The 6,678-nt window shown below is 41.0% G+C and overlaps 1 non-coding gene across 1 annotated transcript; it reads right to left on the bottom strand.

The window, feature by feature from the left end:
* Positions 1-4,727: 4,727 nt before the first annotated feature.
* On the bottom strand, positions 4,728-4,835 carry LOC148547803 (small nucleolar RNA R71). Its single transcript, XR_015898308.1, has one exon. It is a non-coding gene; the product is annotated as a small nucleolar RNA R71 (small nucleolar RNA).
* Between the last annotated feature and the right edge of the window lie 1,843 nt (positions 4,836-6,678).

Genomic DNA, 6,678 nt, shown 5'->3' with positions numbered 1-6,678 from the left:
AAAAGAACACGTTGATGGAGGTCGGGAGCTCTAAGTATTCGCACACTAGCTCGAAACAATGGATGGCGGCCCATCTATTGGGATGAAGTTACGAAGGGTCAATGTCGCAATGGTTCAACAAAGACATGAGGAAAGGAGAGAAGGGACGTCGGATACCCAATGTGGTGACCATCGGTTTATACTCCCACAACCAGTCGACTACCCGGGCGCTTGCCATGTTCTTATGACAGACATGTTCCCGCTCGCCCGAGATGAAGACCTGGTAATTGGCTTCTTCTGGACCCCCTCCACACAAGGACCCGGAATCCCGAAGTGCCTGTAAGCCTTTTCGGGTGACCCGGTAAGCCGTATCTGTTACATCTGAAGTTACCTAAACGTAGCGATCGATGAATTTGGTGCCACCGAGCATTGAGCCATACCTATAGTGGGGGCACCACTTAAGTAAACCCAGGAGGTTGGAAGCACGAAAGAAGATGAAAAAACAAGGAACAACTACTCTAGGTCATTAACACTAATCTGAAGGCCAAATCCAAAAAGCAAATTCCTAATGGTACCCCCTACTAGCTACCTAATTAATGTTATGTCAAACTACCTGGTGCAAATCAAAACAAGGAATATCACATGGTGATCAACGAAAAAGGCAAGTTCAACAGGTATAAAAAACAAAGGCAAATGCTTACCAGAAGAGAGGCAGCAGATTGAAAATGTGGATGAGAAAGAGGCAGAGAATCCTATAGCAAATCACGAACAAAAGGCAGAAGTAAGGAGAGAATGCAGTACGCCAAGAGGAAATTGGTAACAAAGGAATAAAAGAGATAAGAGTGAAGGGATGAACAATGATAACTGTCAGTGAGAAGCGCAAAAGTTCAGGGGCAAAAGAGACTTTTTTCCAAAATTTCAAATCAGCCATAATGAGCATTAAATGCTCGACGCAAGAATCGAGGTGACTCTTCCAATGACAAACAAAGGCGACTCGCGCATTGTGGTCACGAACTCCACAACGGACTCTGATAAACCCATATTTTATGATGTATTTTGTGCTCAATTTAAGTGATTTACTCAATCCTTCACCCACTTATTCATGTAAATTGCATGGTTTTACTTTTCCTTCCTTACTTTATGATATATGTGAAAACATGTTTTCTTATGCTTTAAAAATATTAGTTTTTAATTACCCTTTCTTACCATTTGATGCCGTGATTTGTGTGTTAAGTATTTTCAGGTTTTATAGGGCATGAATGGCTTAGAGGACAGAAAGGAAACATACAAAAATGGAAGGAAAGCACAAAAATGGAGTTTTGAAGAAAAGGGCAGCAACGCGAACGCATGGACGATGCAGCCGCGTGCCTAGCGCGAAAAGGCATCGACGCACATGCGTGACTGAGGCGGACGCATGCCTTGATGATGACTTGCATCATCTACCCTTCTTTCTTGTATAAAGAAGACCATAAAAGAGCATAAATTTCATTTGATCAGTACAATTCATGCATTATTTGATGAATATTATGGTACACTACTTTGAGATGAGTTGTGCTGAATTTCAGGTGAGAAAAGTATCAAAAATGGGGTAGAAGACAAACAAGAAGCTGGGCGTGCGAAACTGGCGTGACACTTGAAGCAAACGCCACAAAAATGCACTGGCGTGGCACGTCAGGAGCTGGGCGTGGCACGCCAGTACTAAAGTCCAGAGAAGAGATTCAAAGCATGCATATGGGCGTGGCACGTCAGAGACTGGGCGTGGCACGCTGATACAAAATTCCAGAGAGCTACAATGAAGGACATAAAAGGGGCGTGGCACGCCTGACCCATCAACTACTATGGGCGTGCCACTTGAGCAAAGGGGCGTGGCACGCCAACTCTCCATCCCAAGAAGAATCTTCACTATGGCGTGCCACTTGGTATCGAAGGCGTGGCACGCCAGCCCCAAGAAGTCACTTGGGCGTGCCACTTGAGAACCCAGGCGTGGCACGCCAAGCTTGAAGAGTTCACAAACACATGGGCGTGCCACTTGAGCAGCATGGCATGGCACGCTGGTACAACAATCCAGAGAAGGGGCTGAAGGCAATTGAAGACTGGGCGTGCCACTTGAGCAACCAGGTGTGGCATGCCAATGCACAGAGGATCAAAAGCAAGGACTGGGCGTGCCACTTGGTATCGAAGGCATGGCACGCCAACTACTGGAACCAAGACAAGATCATGGGCGTGGCACGCCAGCCTTTAAGCGTGGCACGCTGGTATAAGTTTCCAGAGAGGATGAAGGAGGCCAATTACATGGGGCGTGCCACATGGTATCGAAGGCGTGGCACGCCATTCACCATTCTCCACTTAGGCGTGCCACTTGAGTAGCCAGGCATGGCACGCCAGTGTCATTTAGAGAGAAGCATTGGGGTGTGCCACTTGAGTTCGTGGCGTGGCACGCCAAAACAGAGCAACCACTCACTCACAAGAGGAGCGTGGCACGCGAGACCCTGGGCGTGCCACGCTAGTTCAACTTTCCAGAGAAGCCTAGCCAAGCATAAAGCAAGGGCGTGGCATGCCAAACCTTGGGCATGGCACGCCAGTACAAGTTTCCAGAGGCAAAGAGAAGTGAGAAAGGCAAGGGGCGTGCCACTTGAGTTCGAAGGCATGGCACGCCAACATAAGAAATCCACTATGGCGTGCCACTTGAGTTCGAAGGCGTGGCACGCCAAGGCTGAGAGAGGGACGAGCGTGCCACTTGAAGGATTGGGCGTGGCACGCCAAGCTGGAAATGAAGGGCACGTGACACGCTAGAGGCACACTAGCCACACGCCAGCTGAGAAGTCATGCTTATTGAGTGTTTTCTTTTCCCTCCAAAATGTAATTTTCCTTTTTCACTTTTGTAATTCTTTTATTTTACTAGGAGTAGTATAAATACCCCCAAGGAGTACTGAAGAGGGGGTTAAGCAGTCAGTTTTAGATCCACTTTTATACTTCATTTTTGAGTACTTTTTGAGCTATGAGTAGCTAACTTCCCTCTCATTAAGAGAGGGAGCTCTGTTGTACTTGATGGATGAATGATAGTGAAATTCTTCTTCTCTTCATCTTCTCTTTGATTTGCTAGAAGGAATTTCGTTCTTAATGCTTAGTATTCAATTATCTTGGGAAAGAGATTGAATACAATTGGGTTTCATGGGAACCTTGGGAAAGAAAATATGAAACCATGCTTGAAATTCCTTCTCACACTAGAGTAGAATCTGGGTTTTGGTGTTTGAATATGTGACATATAATCCTCCCTCTACTTGGATCTATGATGGTGTGTGGTATAATCAGGGACCAAGCATATCTCTCTTCATGAGCAATTAGACCAAGGAATTGGCTATTGATCAAGATATGAGAGATTGAGTCACCAAAGGATTGGGGCTCAATCAATCATGATTGCCAAGAGGTCAATGAGTTGCATGATTGAAGAGGATATAAGCTAGATTTGATCCAAAGAGACAAAATCTCCCAATCTCAATGAATTTCCCCATTCTTATCTATCCATTTCTTTATAGCTTATTTTTACATTCAGCAATTCCTCATTCCTATTTACATTCAAGTCATTTATGATTCTGCACTTTATTTTCTGCCATTTATATTTCTGCACTTTATTGTTTTTCTTTATATTCTACTCATTTACATATATGTTATTTACAATTCTGCACTCTACAATCCTATTGATCCGCTTGACTAATTCATCAATTGATTAAAACTGCTCGAATTTGCCAATCTCTGTGGATACGATCCCACTCCACTGTGGGTTATTACTTGACGATAATTTTGGTGCGCTTGCCAAAAAGGACTAATTCACCAATTTTGAATGGGGTATGAATTCCGGTCATCAAGTTTTATGGCGCCGTTGCCGGGGATTGGCTTAAATTTGACAGTGATTAAATCAATTGGAGCGCTAGATTAAGCAATTTAAATTCCTTGTTATTTTATCTTGTTTAGCATTTTTTTATTTTCTTTTATTTTGAGTTCTATCTCTTTCTTCTTTGATTAATTTTTATCATTTGTATTTTCACTCTTCTAACTGTTTGATTAATTGCACCACTCACACTAACATCCACTCTAACAAGAGTAACTTCCGTAATCAATTTTTTTTTCTTTTTCTTCTCTTGTTTTGCCTTGCTGGTTGTATGACAGGTAGAAGAAGCGGGGCTTCAACTTCCTTTGATTCTGAACCTGAGATGACCTTCCTTAGATTAAGGAGGGAAGCAAGAGGGAAAAGAGTTGTTGGTGCTGAGGAAGAGGAAGAGTATTTTGAAATAAACATGGATGAGAACATGGAGAACCATCATGAAGAAGAAGCTCACAATCATGCCAGAGAAGGTCCAGTAAATCATGATGGGCAAGAGAGGAGAGTCTTAGGCTCCTACATCAACCCAAATCCAGGAAATTGTGGCAGCAGCATCTTAAAGCCAACAATTCATGCAAACAATTTTGAGCTGAAACTTCAGCTCATCACACTCGTTCAGAACAATTGCTCATATGGAGGAAGTGCCCAAGAAGACCGTAATCAACATCTCAGCACATTCTTGAGGATATGTGATACTGTAAAGTCTAACGGGGTATACCCCGACATCTACAAACTACTCTTGTTCCCTTTCTTACTCAGAGATATGGCAGCAAAGTGGTTGGAATCATTCCCCAAGGATAGCCTAACTACATGGGAGGAGGTCGTGAACAGATTCCTTGCAAGATTTTATCCTCCACAAAGAATCATTAGGCTGAGAACTGAGGTACAAACTTTTAGACAACAAGATGGAGAAACACTCTATGAGGCCTGGGAGAGATTTAAAGATCTGACAAGAAGATGCCCACCAGAATTGTTCAATGAATGGGTACAGCTACACATCTTTTATGAGGGACTATCCTATGAAGCAAAGAAGGCTGTGGATCATTCTTCAGGAGGCTCACTCAACAAGAAGAAAACCGTTGAAGAGGCCATAGATTGGTGCGGTATTTATAACCCACTAACTTACCGGCAAGTGCACCGGGTCGTACCAAGTAATACCTTACGTGAGTAAGGGTCGATCCCACGAGGATTGATGGACTAAGCAACAATAGTGTTTGATAGGATTAGTTAGACAAACAAAATTTGGTGTTGAGATGCAATATAAAAGACATTAAACAATATCAAAAATATTAAAGAAAAGCAAGTAAATACTTTGGAAAAAATATGGAGAAGATAGTTAAGGTTTCAGAGTTATCTATTTTTCCGGATTAACTTTTCTTACTAACTAATTTAATTATGCAGGATTTAATTTATGGCAAACTGTATGTGACTAGACCCTAATTCCTTAGACCTTCCTAGTCTCCTCTAAAATTCATTAACTACCAATTCCTTGGTCAATTAATTCCAATTAGAGGGTGAAAATCAATTTCTAGTTTATATGCCACAAAAACTCTAATTATCCAAGAGGTAAAAGGATTATATGTCACGTATCCTGTTAAATTCAGATAATTAAAATTTAAGAGAAATAGTTTTCAAGCTGTTGTTCAAGTAAAGAGCTTTTCCAAGTTTTACAAGAACTCAAATAGAAAGAGGGTCATACTTCCGTTCCACCCAAATTCATAAAATAAAGAGCGAAAGTAATTCTTAAATTATAAATCCATACATAAATTAAAATAGTAAAAGCAATAAAATTAATCCATAGAAATAGACAGAGCTCCTAACCTTAACAGTGGAGGTTTAGTTGCTCATGGAAAAGAGAAAATAAGGATTGATGCACGGAAACTTGTCTCTCAACAATTATTCTTCGGCAAGTATACCGAATTGTCGTCAAGTAAAAACTCACAATAGAGTGAGGTCGAATCCCACAGGGATTGATTGGTCAAGCAACTTTAATTAGAGGAATGTTCTAGTTGAACTAAGCATAATTAGATTTGAGATTTGCAGAAAATTAAATGACGGGAAAGTAAATAGCAGAAAACGTAAATGCTGGAAATAAAGAGCTGAATGTAAATAGCGGAAAGTAAAGTGCAGAATCTTAAATGGGAATGGGGAAGATGCTCATAAAAGTAGATTGCAGAATTTATAGAGAATGGGTAAGATCAGAAATGGGGAATTCATTGGGCTTAGGAGATGTTGCATTCTCCGGATCAAGTTCATTTTCATCTCTTCCTCAATCAATACATTCATTGATCTCCTTGGCAATCTTAAGTGATCGAATTCCAATTTCTTGGTAATTCAATCTCTCAAATCTTGATCAATAGCCAATTCCTTGGTCAATTGCTCATGAGAAGAGATGAAGTATGGTCACTGATTATACCACATGTATTTCCAAATCAAAGTGTTGGTAGGATTATATGTCACTATATCCATCTAAACCCCAATTTGGTCCAACATGAGAAAGCATTTCTAGCATGATCTCTTCATTCCTCTTCCAAAGTTCCGAAGAGATCCAAGTATGAATAGCTTCTTTTCCAAGATAACTACCCAATTGAATGAAGATTGAAAGCTTTCTAGTAAAATCAAGAGAAAAGATATAAGAAGAATAATGAAAACTAATATTGATCCATCAAATTACAACAGAGCTCCCTAACCCAATGAAAGGGGTTTATTTTTTCATAGCTCTGGGAATGAAAAGCATAGATGGAGAGTACATTCTGAGAATTAAACTAAAAGTTGCAGAGAAAGTAAAATAGAGAGAGTAGTTCTCAAATTTTCAACTC

Source organism: Arachis ipaensis, chromosome B8, assembly GCF_059453495.1.
Source record: "Arachis ipaensis isolate K30076 ecotype BB chromosome B8, ASM5945349v1, whole genome shotgun sequence".
NCBI classification, from domain to species: domain Eukaryota; kingdom Viridiplantae; phylum Streptophyta; class Magnoliopsida; order Fabales; family Fabaceae; genus Arachis; species Arachis ipaensis.
Note: the sequence above shows the minus strand (reverse complement) of the source record. Positions and strands in the feature narration are given on the sequence as shown.